At 47.6% G+C, this 16,961-nt stretch overlaps 2 non-coding genes across 2 annotated transcripts; both read right to left on the bottom strand.

Annotated features, from left to right (window-relative positions):
- Positions 1–144: 144 nt before the first annotated feature.
- TRNAV-CAC (transfer RNA valine (anticodon CAC)) lies at positions 145–214 on the bottom strand. The gene has a single exon. It is a non-coding gene; the product is annotated as a tRNA-Val (tRNA).
- Positions 215–10,761: 10,547 nt separating this feature from the next.
- Positions 10,762–10,834, bottom strand: TRNAV-UAC (transfer RNA valine (anticodon UAC)). The gene has a single exon. It is a non-coding gene; the product is annotated as a tRNA-Val (tRNA).
- Positions 10,835–16,961: the final 6,127 nt, after the last annotated feature.

Below are 16,961 nucleotides of genomic sequence, written 5' to 3' on the forward strand. Positions count from 1 at the left end.
GGAGCTCATGATCGGCACGTCCGCTCGCTAACGCGGCAGAAAGCCGAGCTCTACATCACGGGAACGGAGCACGCAGACGGCTATTTCTCTCCCTCTTTTCTTCTGCGTATTCGCGATTGCATAGAAAACAAAAGTGTAGTGCACTGTTCCCGCCCGGGATCGAACCGGGGGCCTTGCGCGTGTGAAGCGCACGTGATAACTACACCACGGGAACTTTTCTTTCTTTTTTTATTTATTGCCGGTCTTCGCCATTACTCAGGCGATACAGTTAGCACACACTTATGTATCACAAATGCCAAACATTGAAGGAAAAGAAAACAACAAGGGAAGGTGCGTAAGGAAAGAAACCGCACAATAGAGCCGTCTGTCCATATTGGACTGGCTTTGTCAAACTAAAATTCCGATCATGGCTGTCAGGGGTTCTAGCCTCGACAGCCAATCCGGTACACATTCTTCCATTTTCTGCATTTCAGTAAATCGCGACATACATTCTTTGAAGTAAACACGAGCTGGCCTAGCGTCAGGATCGCAATAGTACCCTGCCATACGAGCCCGCCATATACAGTGTATTGCATTCAACATAACAAAGTCATAGGGAACCCCGTCGTCATCTTTAATGGCCAGATACCTAATACCTTGGGGGTCTACCGGTAGCTCTTTCTTCAGGGTTCGCTTTAAGACGTCCCAGAAGAAAACTGCCGCCCAGCAATGTAGGAAAACGTGATCTATATTTTCGGGCTTTTTGCATATCAAGCAGTGCGACCCCCAAGGTACGAGACAACCCCTTTCCTCCAGAAACGTCTTCACGGAGAGCGTTCCTGTGTGTAGCTTAAAGAAGAAGGTCTTTACACCTGGTGGCACCTGCATGCGTTTTACTCGTTTAAATACGTCTTGTCCTGGCCCTCCACTGTATATGGCTCTGTATAAGGGCACTGGAAACACAATGTCGCATACATCTTTATACAATGTTTTCCTTTTCACTTCACAAAGGTAATCATTTGTAAAACGAACAGAAAGGAAGCGCACACTGTCAACCACTTCCTTGAAATATCCACGCAGCGTTCCAGTCAAATTTGCCGTGCTAACAACATGTGCCGGCAAAGCGTTACTCAACCTTAGCTGACATACGGCGCGCAGAAAAGGATCGCGAACATCGCGAAAAAACAAAAATCGGTTTACAACTTGACGAACAAAAAGATGCGCCAGGCCCACACCCCCATCCTTCACTCTTCTGAACAAATTTGTTCGGCTGCACCTTTCCCATGTTGATCCCGAGATGAAAACTGCGAACACTCTGTGCAGCCTTTGCACATTTACTCTAGAACAATACAGTGTTTGCAAGACGTAATATAACTTAGTAATAAAAAACACGTTACAAACTGTCGCTCTAGCAAAAATGGACAGGTTAGTACCTTTCCATTTGTCTACTTTTTCTTTCATTTCCTTGGTTTGATTCCTCCAGTATTCGTCGCTGCTATTATACCTGTCGAGGGGAACACCCAGATACCTGGTCGGAGTTTTCACCCAGTTCACGTTCGCGAAATAGTCGGGTGCAGAAAACCAGTCCCCGTGCCACAGCCCTAGCGATTTGCCCCAGTTTATTCTGCTACCCGTTACTGCACAGAAATGCTTTACTACAGATATTGTTTCCGTTACACTCGGTTTGTCAGTGCAACACACTGCAATGTCATCCGCATATGCGAGCAACTTCACTTCGGTCGCTGCCAATCTGAAACCCCGTATTCCGTCATTTTCATTAATTGCTACACACATTGCTTCTACGTAGATAGCAAATAACAGCGGGCTGAGGGGGCAGCCTTGGCGCACTGAACGCATGATGTTAATGGGGGCCCCCAGAGACTTGTTAACAATTAATCTTGTGCAGTTCTGGTACGCCAAGGCCACGCCCTCAGTGATGATGGAACCGACATTAACATGATCTAAGATGGCAAACAAAATAACGTGAGCGACACAATCGAACGCTTTCTCTAGGTCGAGCTGAAGTACTGCAACACCGCCGCCCGTGACGTCACAGCACTCGAGCACACATCGCATCTTATGGATGTTTGAAAAAATAGATCGCCCTTTGATGCCACAAGTTTGATGGTCTCCGACTATTTCCTTGATGACGCTTTGAAGCCTGCTAGCTAAAACCTTCATAAATATGTTTATATACGATGTTTCTTAGTGAAATCGGTCTGTAGGATGACACGAATCTGAGTTTGTCTATTTGGTCGCTCTTCGGGATTAGAATGGTGTGCGTTTTTCCAAAGGATGGTGGTAATGATTTCTTTTCGTATGCGTCATTAAATACATGTGCAAGCAAAGGCGCCAGCTCTCTTTTAAAAGCTTTATATAGACCCGCGCTGAGTCCATCAGGTCCCGGCGATTTACCCAAGTTCAAATCGTCGATTGCGTTTTCGACTTCTCTCTCCATTATTTTTTCCTCTAATCGCTTTTTTACGTCATCGCCCAAACTTGGCATGCGATGCAGAAAACCTGCTTTAAAACCCTCAACATTCGCTTCCTGAAATGCGAAGAGCGACTGATAGTACTCAAAGAAGGCGCGCTGAATGCTATCACTGTCTTCAACGACATTCCCATTCACTAAAATCTGGTCGACATGGTTTCTTCGTCCATACGGCTTCTCTAAACCGAGCGCCCTTTTCGTAGGCGTCTCCCCTGCCGCTAGTACATCTGCTCGTGCTCGCACTATGACACCTTGATAGCGTTCCTTGTCAAACAGTTCAAGTTTTTCTTTGACGTTTCGCACATCGTCTTTGTACGCACCTCTTTGCACTCAAGCGTTAGCAGCTGCCCAAGCAGTGTTCTTAAACCCTTTTCTTTCATTTCCTTCTCGAATTTTATGCAACTGGATCTTTCTATCGCTTTCATTTTAATCTTTTGCTTAAAACATTCCCACTTCTCGACGATTGTTTCCGCAGCATCACATTGAACTTCATTACCCACATCCCGTACTACCCGTAAAAAGGGCTGGTCATTTTGTAACAAGGCATTCATTTTCCACATATCCCAGTTAAATACATGTCTCCTTTTCATTATACCTACGTTACATTTCACCAGGCAGTGATCTGAAAACGACACTGGTACTACACAGTAACCGTGGCATCTTGGAATTGTACCCAATGAAATGTACATTCGGTCCAAACGCGCATGGCTGCTGCCCTGAAAACGTGTAAAAGTCACTTGACGCCCCCCTTCCAGACATTCATAAACATCATCGAGTTCATTTTCATTATTTAAATTTGATAACACTTCACTGCTTCGGTCACGCACACCTGCATTATTGGCTCTGTCTCCAGCACTCAACACACAATTAAAGTCACCTAACAGGAACACGCGCATATTACAACATACATATTGTGTAAAGTTCGAAAAAAAAACGGACACGCTCATCTACTGAATTCGGCGCATATACGCATATGACGCGGAGCTCAGCATCACACAACAATATCACAGAGAACAATCCTTCCTGACTGACACGAAAAAATACTTTGAATCTGCAGTCCAGGCAGCTTTTTCACAAGAAGAACGCACCCCCCAGCCGTGCCTACCGCATGGCTAACCACCACAAAATACCTAGGCGTGAAACGTCGCACCATGCTCCCGGCCTCCTCCTCTCCTTCAACCTCCGTTTCCTGGACGGCTAGTACATCTATGTCATGGTCAGTGACCAACCGTAGGACTTGACTTTGCCTACGACTAGCCGCCAGCCCTCTCACTTTTAATGTGGCAATCCTAAGGGACGGTATTTGAGCCATCTTGATCTAAAAGAAAAGTAGGCCCGGAGCATGGTGCTTACCGCTCACGACTAGCCATCGGCTAGCCGCCTTCGGGACCTCCCGGCTTGTTGGTGTCCTTAGGCGTGGGCGCTTTGTCGACAGGCTTCTTTTCAGGCGGTATGTTGGGCTTTGGCTTGAATCCCATCCGCCTCCCATGAGGCGTCTTCGTCGGCGGTCCCTCATTGGTGCTGGTTGCCCGATCCTCACGGTCCTTCGTATGGTCGTGGGTGCGCTTGACGGAGGCAGCAAGAGCACCAGTACGGTCGTCGTCGGTGACGCCCTCGTCCTGCTGCATTGCGGTCGCGTCGTCAGGTGCGTCTTCACTGACGCTTCCCGTCGCCTGGCCCTCAGTCGTTGCGAGCTGTTCCGCCCTACTCGGTTTCTGGGTAGCCTCAGCCGCCTTTTCGTCTACCTCCAGAGTCGTCGTCCCACCAGTTGTGGCTGTCGAAACCATGTCACCGGTTCCTTTGGCCGCGTCCTCCGCCTCGGCCACGTCCATCACGTGCTCTGCCGCCGCGTCAATAGCTGGTGGGCCTGTCACAGCGGCATAAGACTTGACGCAGTCAGCGTCGACGTGGCCGAAACGTCTGCACCGGGAACAGCGGGGGACTCTGCACTCTCGGCGGACGTGTCCCGTGCCGTGACAGCGCAGGCACTGCATCGGTCGACCAGGAACGACGACCAAGGCCAACTCACCACTGACGCGGATCTGATGAGGAAGGTCCTCCACCTTGACGCTGCTCTTCAGTTTGAGAACGACGGTCCTGGTCGTTGAGGTCTTGGATCCCATGCCTTCAACACGCCACCGCTCCCGGCTTACCTCCTCCACCTTGCCGAAAGCCGCGAACGCCGTCCGGACGTCCTGGTCTGCAACGCCGTACAGCAACCAGTGAAGCCTAATCTTCACCTGCTGGTCCTGCGGGTCAACGATGAGGCACCGTCGTCCCTTTACTTGCAGTTCCTTGAGGGCCAGCAGCCTTTTCGTTGCATTCGCATCGCAGAGGGTCACTGCCCAGATGTGGTTGATTTGGTACGCCCCTATGCATACCACGTCCGGAAGCAGTCCCGTCGGCAGAAGGGCGTCCCTGAAATCTTCCACCTTGTACGGTCTCGCACGTACGTACATCGCCGTGCAAAAACACGGTGTTAATGACCAGTTTTCCTTTAGGCAGTTGCCGTAAAACAAACGCATAATCCTTATCATCGGCGAGCCTGTTTCCACGGCCAAATGTGGCCGCTGTCGCCGCTCCACTGGAGCCCATGATTATGCTGACCGCTCAGCTCGGCTGCCGGAAGCAGAATGACACCACGGGAACTTGTTTTTTCTTGATTGCCGGAACTTTCAACTAGCAAAGGGCGCCATTTTTTTAAAATAATGTAAGTGATACATAAATATACACACACACACACTTTCAAGTTTGTGCGCATGCATATTGTGCGGTCAGTCACATTGGGGCTGGCCATGTCAGGTTTAAAGTTCGTTTAATGTTGCGAGGGACTTAATCCTCGCCAGCCAATCCGGAGGACATTCTTGGTCTTTAATTACATCAATGAACTTGGAAATACCTTCCCGGTAGAGCAGCCGCGCAAGCCGGCTGTCAGGCTCGCAAAAAAAAAAAACCGGCCATTCGAGCCCGCCATAAACAGTGGAGGCCCATTAGCCTAATATAGTACCAAAGGCATCCTGTCCCCATTTTCTACCTCCAAAAATCTTATACCTAATGGACTTAAAGGCAATTCTTTCTGTAGTGTTCTTTGAAGAACGTCCCAAAAGAAAACCCCTGCCCAAGAATGGAAAAAACATGGCCATTTGTTTTGAGTTGTTTACATATAAGGCAGTTTGCTCCCCAAGGTAAATGAACACCCATTTCTTGCAAAAAGGCCCGTACCGATAAAGTTCCGGTATATGCAACTGACAGAAAAAGGATTTAGTGCTTGCATGCTCCTGCATTTTCTTAACACGCTTTAACACGTCGTTTCCCTGTCCTTCTCTGTTCATGGCTCTGTACATCAGAAGTGGCATAATTATGTCAACTATATCCCTGTACAATTTCTTCCGCGACACCGAAAATAGATAATCATTAGAAAGACGTACGGACAGAAAACGTACACTATCAATGACTTCCTTTAGGTACCCTCGAAGAGCACTAGGCATACTTAAATTGCACACCCCGAACATCGGCAGACGCTTGCTCAGTCGTAACTAGCACATTGTGCGCAGAAAGGGGTTATGCACGTCTCGAAAGAAAGAAAACCGGTGTACTAGCTGTTTCACAAAAAGATGTGACAGGCCTAAGCCGCCGTCCTTGACTCTCCTAAATAAGTTCGTACGGCTGCACCTCTCCCATTCTGATACCCAAATGAACACAGCAAACACTGTGGAACCTTTGCACATTTAAACGAGAGCAATAGAAAACTTGCATAACGTATCATATTGAGAAGTGTACTTGTTTGTCTTTATCGGGCTACGCGTTTCACTGCCTAACAAACGTTATCGCACAGCGCAGGACGCGCGTGCATGTATCGGAAGTTTCTGGGATGTTATCGATGCTTCCATCCGCTTTCTGTGTCCGAATTTTGTGTAATCCGATCACATGTGTGCGCGACGCGAATAATGTAGAACTTCGTGGAAGGCACGCGGGTGCCAGCGATTACTCTGGAACATTCGACGACTAATGTATAAAAGCCGACGCGCTTGACCCGCTGATCAAATTTGCGATGATCGCCGAGTGTGTTCACCGCTATCGTTGTTCTTTTGTGTATAGCCTGCTTTTGAGGGCACAAGTTCGTCCAATAAAACACTAGTTTCTATAATCAGTTTTGCTGCCTTCTTCACCCTCACTACTACGTGGCAATATTTTGCTTATTAAAAACAAGTTATATACAGGGGCTCTGGCAAACATCGAAAGATGAGCACCTTTTCAATTTATTGGTTTTTTCCTTGAGTCGTTTGGCCTCTTCGAGCCACTAGTCCTCATTTCGCCGGTAATGTTCTGGCGGTACGCCCAAGTATTTAGCAGGCGATTTGATTCATCTAATGTTGGCGAACGTTTCCGCTGTTGACTGCCATTCACCATGCCAGAAGCCGACACACTTACTCCAACTTGCAACGCTCCCTGTCGTGTTTCCAAAATGTTAAACAATGGTTGTTACTTCTGTTGTGCTTTCTTAAGTTGTACAGCACACCACTACATCGTCTGCATATGCCGGGAGTTTCAATTCGGCTTCCATGAGTTTGAAGCCCTTTATGCTACTGTTTTGAATGATTGCCAAACAAAAGCTTTCTAGATAGATGGCAAACAAAAGCGGGCTGAGTGGACACCCCTGGCGCACGGAACGCTGTATTTTAATGGGGGCCGCCGGTGTCTTATTAATAATCAGCCGTTTTGAGCAGTTCCGGTACGCCAGAGCTACCCCATCAGCGATGATTGATCCTACATTCACGTGCTCAAGAACTAATAAAATTTCATGTGCGACAAAATCAAAGGCTTTTTAAATCTATCTGCAGAATGGCAACAGCATATTTAAAAAATTATGGGGTTTTACGTGCCAAAACCACTTTCTGATTATGAGGCACGCCGTAGTGGGGACCGCGGAAATTTCGACCACTTGGGGTTCTTTAACGTGCACCTAAATCTAAGTACACGGTGTTTTCGCATGTCGCCCCCGCGACCTCGTGCTCAGCAGCCTAACACCATAGCCACTGAGCAACCACGGAGAGTCGGCAACAGCATACTGAAAATCATCCAAGCATTCCACGACGCCTCTCATCGTGTGTACATTTGTCGCGATAGTGCGTCCCTTTATACCGCAAGTCTGGTGGGGTCCTACAAGATCCTTAATGATTGACTAATCGGCTTGCAAGAACTTTCATTCAAACTTTGTAAACCGTATTGGTCAATGAAATGGGTCTGTATGCTGTGACTAGCCTCAACATTGCTTTTTGGTTCGCCTTAGGAATAAGGACAGTATGGGCTTCAGAGCCTGACGGCGGTAATGTGTTGGTAGCAAAAACTTCGTCAAACAGCGCTTTAAACAAAGGCACCAACTCGTTCTTGAACGCTTTATAAGAGGCCGCGCCAAGACCATCCGACCCTGGCGACATATTAGGGCTCAGGTTATCTATAGCACTTTCTATTTCTGCATGCGTAATGGGTGCTTCAAGAAGTGACTTCGTTTCGACTGATAGTTGAGGCATACGAGAAAAATAGTTTGCTCTTTATGCTTCGATATCGACTGGCTAGTATGCAAAGAGCCGCTCGTAATGCCGGTGAAAAGCACGTGCGATGCTCTCCCGGTCATTCAGTTCTTGGCCATTCTCTTCAATCACTTCTATTTCTTTTCGCCGGGCATGCGTCTTCTCGATAGCGCCCGTTTCGTGGGCGTATCCCCCACGGCCCATTTTCTGCTCTGGCTCGAACGAGCGCCCCGGGATAGCGGTTCTCCTCGAATTGCTCCAGTTGTTGTTTCAGCTTATGTAGATCTTCTTTAAAAAGACCTGGCGCTTTGCTTTCCAGTGCAATTAGTTTCCGCAACGTTTCTTTCAGCCTGTTCTCTCTCATCTTTCCTCGGTATTTGAAGACGCTGCTTCTTCGATTGCCTTTATTTTAAAACATTGTTTTAGTAATTCCCAATCAACTCCTATCTGCTTATTACAGTCCAGTTTAACCTCGTTTATTGCTTCTGAAACAGAACGGATAAAGTGCTCGTCACGTAATAGGGTTGCGTTAACTTTCCACAGATCCCAGTTAAAACTATTACATCTTGTTTTTTTCACCCACATTGCATTTCACTATGCGATGGTCCGAGAAAGAAACGGGTAGTACAGTGTCACTGTTACATGCAGGTATGATTTGAAGGGACACGTAAATCCTGTCTAGCCGAGCATGGCTGGAGCCCTGAAAATGCGTGTACTGCACCTCGCGTTCCCCTTCTAGACATTCGGCAACGTCGGCAATATCATGCTCGTCTATCAGTTCTTTTAACAATACGGTGCTCTTGTCGCTCGGTTTCTTTTTTGTCGCTCTATCCCTCCCACTCAATACGCAATCAAAATCCCCTAGCAAAACCAGTTGTTTCGTGACATTTAGATGCTTCGTAACCTCCGAAAAGAAATTGGCTTGGTCTTTATCAGCGTTCGGTGCATAAATACAAATGACCCGCCAGTCACGCTCGCGCAACGAAACATTGCACCACACAATCCTACCTGACACACATGAAAAATGACTTTGTATCACAAGGCCTTGCAACTTTTTAAGAAAAATTGTGCAGCCAGTGGATATTCCAACGGCATGGCTAACAACAACGAAATACTTAGACGTGAAACGAAGCACCATGCTTCTGGTTTCCTCCTCCCCTTCAACTTTTGTTTCATGTACTGCCAACATGTCAAGGTCCTGGTCCACCAAGAGTCGATAGACGTGACTCTGTCTTCGCAGCCAGTCCTCGTCCATTAAGTGTGGCGAAATCCAAAGGCTGGTTGGAAGCCATCATTCACCAATAGTGTTAAAGGGGAAGCTGAAGCATGGTGCTTACCTTTAACGTCTAGCACACCACTAGACGTCACCGTGGTTGTCCGGTTGCCCGGTATCGTTTTGTTACCGCGCCGGATTGTCCCCGACGCACCTCCCTGCCCCGACGTTCGGCATTGGCTTGTAGCCGGAGCGTCTCCCCAGAGGCGCCTTTGCGGGCGGTCTATCTGTCTTGCTTGCCTCATGGCTGCCTTTCAGGTCTTATTTTTCCAGCGGTCGCTTGACGGCCGCGCCAGCAACCGATGTATTGGTGGTCCTGTCAGCTGTCTGGTCTTTGTAGCCGGTCAGTGCGCCGACCACAGCAACTTGCGGAAGATACTCCCCTTTCTCAAGATCTTTCGCTGCCGTTGCCGGTTTTCTCGGAGATTTGTTCGTAGATTTAGGGTGCCCGTGTGTCTTCTCCGCAGCAGGTGCCACTGTAGTTGTGATCTCCTGCAGTTTGGCCAGGTCTCCTGTACTTCTGGCAGCTTCCTCAGCTTCAGCCACGTCCATGGCTTCCTCTGCTGTCTTGTCACCTTCAGGCTGACCTACCGCTGCGGCGTAAGAGCGCTCACACTTGGCATCAACATGCCCTAAACGTCGGGACAGAGAAAATAGGGGCACTTTGCAGTCGAAGCGCACGTGACCGTTTCCTTTGCAGGCAAACACTACATCGGCCGGCCAGGGGTGACGACGAGGTCCGGGTCGCCGGTGAGCTGGACCTCGTCGTCGCCCCTGGCCTGATGGGGAAAGTCATCCTGATCTGATGGGGCAGGTCATCCATGGCGGCACTGCTCTTGAAGTTCAACAGCTCGGTCCTCGTCGCCGAGCCTTTGTCACTGACGCCTTCAACGCGCCAGCGCTCCCGGCTGACCTCCAGCACCTTGCCAAAGGCCGCAAATGCCGTCTTCACATCCTCGCCGTCGACGCCGTGAAGTAGCCAGTGCAGCCGCAACTTCACCGTCCGGTCCTGGGGATCGATGATGAGGCAGAACCGCCCCCTTCACCTCAAGCTCTTCGAAGGCCTGCAGCCTCTTTGTTGCATCAGTACCCCACATGATGGCCGCCCAGGCATGGTGTATCTGGTACGCTCCTAGTGCAACGACTTGAGGCAGCAGTCCGGTAGGGCGCAGGGCGTCACGAAAATCTTCGACCTTAAAGGGCCTCGCACGGATGTCAGCGTGTAAAAACACGGTGTTCAACGCGACACGACCCGTAGGCAGCTGCGGCAAAATAATCTGATAGTCGCTATCGTCATTCTCGTTGAGCCTGTTACCGCGGGCAACGCCCGCCGGAGCCGCTCCATAGGAGCACATAATTGCACGTCCGTTCTCTGTGGTGGCCGGAAGTCGAATCACACCACGGGAACCGACTACGGATTGGCTTATTTGTCTCCCCCTTTTGCTCTGCGTATACGCGATCGCAAAGAACACAAAAATGTAAGGCACTGTTCCCGCCCGGGATCGACCCGGGGGCCTTGCGCGTGTAAGGCGCACGTTTTAACCACTACACCACGGGAACCGAGCACGGCGTGGGTTATTTGTCTCCCTCTATTGTTCCGCGTATACGCGATCGGAAAGAAAAGAAAACTGTAAAGCTGTTCCCACCCGAGATCGAACCGGGGACCTTGTGCGTTTAAGGCGCACGTAATAGCCCCTACACCTCTTTTTCTTTATTGTCGGATTATCACAGATAAAGTACATTCACCAAACTAAGGAAAAAACAAAGCAAAGTGCTACATGGGCCTTACTATACTTCTCGAAATGCAGGTGTTAAAAACGCTATAAGGTTACCAGTGTATGCAGTACAGGTAACCAGTCTGGTGGTTCAGCCTGAGATTTATAAACGTCTCTTATTTGAGAAACACTTTCAATAAAATATTGTCTGAGTGGTTTGGCGTCCACTACAGCATTTCGTACGGTCATTCGTGTTTTCCATATGCTGTGTAGGCTCAGCGTCATGATCATGTCATAGGGCACGTCGTTTTCTTTTCAAACTGGGATTTAGCGGATTCTTTTTTCAGCGCTCTCTGCAAGACAGCCCAGTGGAATATTGCATGCCTGCCGTCTGAGAAAATGTGTTCGATTGTCTCACGCTTTGAACAAATGAGAGAATTACCTGACCACGGTACGAACATTCCTCTCCCTTGCAACCATGGTTTAACTGGCAAGGTATTGGCATGGAGCTGAAAAAGGAACGTCTTAACTGAGGAGCGGACTGTCATTCTTTTAACACATTTCAACACGTCTCCTTCCAAGCCTACACAATACATGGCACGATATGTGGGCACTGGCAACATAATATCAATGACATCCTTGTATAAACAGTTTTTAGGAACATTACTTAGGTATTCCCTTGAGAATCTCACCTTTAGCATTCTAAAAGACACAACAACCTCAGGAAGAAAGCCGCGAACACTCCCTTTTTTGTGAAATTTGATACAACAAATTCAGGAATTACATCACTTATTCATAATTGTGAAATTGTTCGCAGAAATTCGTTATTTTGGTCGCGCAAAAAAATAAATCTTGACACAACTTGTTTGAGAAATAAATGACATAAACTTAGTCCCCCGCTATGGACTGATCAAAATAAATTAGTTTTACTGCATCTTTCCTATGTTGAACGCCACACAAACACTGCAAAGACTCTGTGCAACTTTTGAACGTTGGTACGAGACATACAAAGCACTCGAAGAACATACCACACTTTCGCGACTAAAAACACGTTGCAAACTGTAGCGGAAACGGAGAAATCCCACCCACCCCATTTATCGGTTTGTTCCTTAACACGTTTGGTTTCCTCGTTCCAGTATTGGGTGGTATCGCGATATGTTCTAAGGGCACTCCGAGATATTTGACAGGTGTCACAGTCCATTTCATGTCAGCGAAATAATCTGACGTTTTCCCACGGCTCGTGCCAGAAGACCAAAAATGTCTTCCAATTTATCATACTGCCTCTCATAAAGTAACGTACGGTAATATCTGCTTCAAGGCGCGTCTTCACGTCATCGCCTAACCTTGGCATTAAATGAAGGTATTCATTTTCAAAGCCGGTTGCAATATCAATTTTATGACCTAACAGATTTTTAAAGTATTCTACAAAAGCAAGTTCAATTATCCGTTTGTCTTTTGTAATAACACCCTCGTACTGTTTTTCTTTTATTTTATTTTTGACGGCATAACTTTTCTCATCCGCTAGTGAGCGCTTGGTAGGCGTTTCTCCAAATCACACTCTTTCGCCACGAGTGCGAACAATGGCTCCCTTATATATTTCGACATCTATTGCTTCCAGTTTGTTTTTTACATATTTAATTTCATTATTTAATGCCCCTGGTTGTGTGCTTTCTGCGTTCAGCAAATAGTCGAATTGACTACGGCGTACATTTTCTTCATTTCTTTCTCTCCGGCGTAGTGCGCATGCCCTCTCGATTGCAATGATCTTAATTTCTTGTTTGAACAGCTCCCATTCAGCGATGAAACTATCCGTTTTAGACAGTAGTCTTTCTATGCTTTCTTTTGCTTTGCTCACAAACTCATCATTGTCCAAAAGCTTATCATTGAACTTCCAAAGTGTCGAACTGAATGACGACCTTTTGTGCTTTGCTCCTAAGGAAACCATAACCAAACAGTGATCACTGAATGAAACGTGTTATGTTGTAATCTTAGCACAGCGGCACTATATTTACAGATACTTATAATCTGTCCAAGCGTGCATGGCTTGTGCGTTGAAAGTGAGTGAACTGTGGCCGTTTTCCGCCAGCTGCAAGTTGACCAATATCTTCTAGGCAGTGATCCTGAACTATGGCGCTTAATTTCATGGCACTATTTTCGCGTACCGGTTCGTTCTTTATTCTATCGGCAGCAACACACACACAGTTAAACTCGCCAAGCATTAGAATCATTCTTTCAGAATTTAAGAAGGATCTAAGGCTTTCAAAAAAAGCTGAGCGCTCGGTTTCTCTGTTAGGCGCGTACAAACATATTGCCGGCCACTTCAAAGCAGAGAAAAGAAAATCACTCACAACTAACCGCCCAGTTTTAAACACAGTCACTGTCTCTACTGCGATTCTCAGGGAACTGCGTAGTAACAAGGCACCCCCTCCGGACGAGCCTACTGCGTGACACACACATACATAGTAGCGTCGAGTAAAAGGTTCTACCATGCGATCTGTTTGATCTTGGCTTTCCACTTTGGTTTCTTGAACTGCTACGATGTCCAGGTCATTTTCCAGTAAAAGACGGCTTACTTGGTACTGCCGACGCCTTGCAGAAAGGCCCCGCACGTTTACGTGCCTATGCTAAGCGGTGCGTCAAGTTTTACTGCCATTTATGAGAAGATCAAACAGGTCGCATGGCGCTCACCTTGTTCTGTGAGAGGCTGAAAAATTTCACTGGAAGCTTTTCTATCTTCAGTTGTCAGGGGCAAACACACAACGAGTGCCTCAGAAAGAAGGTACTGGGGTTCCAGCCCCTTAGCTTGTCCTCACCCAATTTTAGCATGTGTAGCGTCTGAACCACGAGGCTGACCTGGGCTTCACTGAACCAGGGGGCTACGTGCCCCCCGGAATATGACGGTCCAGTGGTACGTTGGACTTTGGCTTGAAGCTCGTGCGGCGCCCTTGAGCCGCTTTAGGGGGTGACTCGCAGCCAGTGGACTCGTTTGAGGCCGCGTTCGCTGGTGCTGTTTCCTCGCGTGTTCTCTTCCCTGCACCGGTCTTCGAATCCTACATGTCGACATCTTTGGATTTCTCCAGAGGCGTTGACAGGCTCTTGATGGTTTTCTTTCCTTTTTTTTTGCTGAACTGTTGCACGCACTGGTCTTCGTCGGAGGAGGCGGCACAGGTTGTACAACTTGCTCACCGTTATCCTCTTTCTCTTTATTTACTTTGGGCGAATGCGACGAAGGGGGCGTTTCCGCTTGTTCGGGTTTTCTGGTCTTGCTGGTAGCAACAGCCTCAGCTTCTGATTCATCCATTTCTAGGTCTGCATTGTCGTCCCATGCAGATCGGCCTGTAACCTTCGCCTAAGTCTTCACGCACTCTTCCTCAGTGTGGCCAAAACGTCTGCACAGCGCGCACCGAGGAACACGACATTCACGTCGTATGTGGCCAGTCCCTTTACACCGTAGGCAGAGTGGAGCTCTTCCAGCCACTACGACTAACTTCAGGTCACCTGCTACTCGTAGTTGATGAGAGATGTCTTCGTTCGGGTAGCCTGCCTTGAGCTGAAGACTGATAATACGCGTAGTAGAGCCTTTGTCCGATAACCCTTCCGTTCGCCATCGCTCTCTTGCAACTTCGGTGACTTTTCCGTAGGGTGCAAATGCAGTCCGTATGTCTTCGTCATCCACATAATGAAGGACCCAATGCAGCTTCAGTCGAACATCTTGGTTGTTTGGATCTACGACGAGACAACGGGGTTCCTTCACGGGCACTTCAGTTGCAGAAAGCAACCTATTCTTATCCTCCATAGTCTTCAGCGTCACCGCCCGCACGTGGTTCATTTGTTATGCCCCTAACGCTTCAACGTCAGAGAGCATTGCCAAAGCACCTAGTGCATCGCGAATATCATCTACACGGTAGGGTCTTCCACGCACATCCGCATGAAAAAATACTGTGGTTAAAACAATACCACCGGTTGGCAGAGCAGGTAAAATAATTTCATAATCATGGTTGGCACTGGCTGCATTCCGGTTTCCACGGCTAGACGTAGCCGCTGACACCGCCCCAGACGAGCGAAGCATTCCTCGACCGCTCACGGCGGTGGTCGTAAGTGGAATCTGAGATAACCACTACACCACGGGAACCAAGCACGGGGTCGGTTATTTCTCTCCCTCTTTTGTTTTGCGTGTACGCGATCGCAAAGAAAAGGTGATGCACTGATCCCTCCCGGGATCGAACCGGGGGACTTCCGCGTGTGAGGCGCACGCAATAACCACTATACCACGGGAAGCTTTTCTTTTTCTTGATCGCCTGTTTACAGTTCAAATGAAGTGCACATTTAAACGCTAAAACATGTCAACCACACTTTGGCTAGCATTGTATAGTAAAATCTATTGAGCTTCATCAAATCATCGAGAATAGCCACCCACTCAGGAGGCTTACTCTGGGCATGATATACTTCCCGAATATGCGGGACACTCGCTCTGAAGTTCACTCTCGTCGAACGGGTATCGACATCCACATGTCGCACTACCATTGTCGTTTTCCACAGACTGTGGAGGCCAAGGCGCATGGACATATCGTACGGAACTCCTCCTTCGTTATCTGTAGGTAAATACCGGATACTAAGAGGTGTAATAGGTAGTTAATTTTTAAGTGTACGTTGTAAGACATCCCAATGAACTAGTGGATCCCAGCAATAGATGAAAACGTGTTTGATCGTCCCTGTTTTCTTTTTTGCAAAGTAAGCAGTTTACTGTCCATGGCAGATAAATTCCTTTTTCATCTAACCATGTTATCACGGATAGCATTATTGTGTGTAGCGTAAAGAAAAACGTTTTTAGAGCGGGTCTAATTGGCACTTTTTAACTCGTTTCTATACGTCATCTCCTTGCCCTCCCTAGTTTACAGACATTTACAATGGTATTGGCAGCATTGTGTCAACTAAATCTTTATACAGTGTTTTTCTTCTCACAGACCAGAGATATTCCATGGAAAACCGAGCATGCAACATACGAAGTGAATCAACGACTTCGCGCAAATATTCCCTAGTACTTCCTGCCTTCACATCACTGGTCATTGCAACATATTGCGGCAGTACTTTCACCAATCAGACTTTAATCACTATCACAGGGGTGAATCTCCGCATGGCTGCCATTCGCTGTTTTCGAGCAGACGCTCTTTCGACGCTAGCGCCAAGATCTCATTTAGTTACGGCCCTAACAGGAGGGTGACGCACTAGCAAAATGGCGGCGCACAAGATTGTTTACGTTGTCATGGCAACAGGAACAGCAGCCGCGCGCCGCCTCCTCTCCCTAGCATTTTTCTTTTCTTTTTGTTTTTATTATGCCGACCCTCTCCGCTCCCTTTCCCGCTTACCTTTTTTTGTTTTTACCTGTACGCGACGCGCTGTTCCTTTTTTTTTTTTATCGCGTGCGCTACGGCGCACCACGCGCTATCTCGCAAGCAATGCGCGCTACCCCGCGCATTGGCATTGCTTGCGAGCTGGCACGTGTTGCACCGTGGGTTATGCGATGACACGCACGCAGTCTCGCGCATACTTATGCCAGCATGTGCCGGGACATGTATGACATAGTCATGACAAGTAAAGAAAGCGAAAATTCACTGGCAATGGCAAAAACAATGGCACGCAAAATACCTAAAAATTAAATAAAATGCTAAGATTGTTTGATTGTCACCCATACTTAAAAAGAAAACAAGAGCTTACTTATAAACCTTCACGAAAGTATATATGAAATGCGTGACATGTTCATTACTGCTGAACAGAATGAAAAAGACATGACAAAACAAAAATTACATTGTACTACAAACCCAAATACACATTATCACATTATTAATAATATTTTGGGTTTTACGTGCCAAAACCACTTTCTGATTATGAGGCACGCCGTAGTGGAGGACTCCGGAAATTTTGACCACCTGGGGTTCTTTAACGTGCACCTAAATCTAAGCACACGGGTGTTT

This window comes from Dermacentor albipictus, chromosome 2 (genome assembly GCF_038994185.2).
Source record: "Dermacentor albipictus isolate Rhodes 1998 colony chromosome 2, USDA_Dalb.pri_finalv2, whole genome shotgun sequence".
Classification (NCBI taxonomy): Eukaryota; Metazoa; Arthropoda; class Arachnida; order Ixodida; family Ixodidae; genus Dermacentor; species Dermacentor albipictus.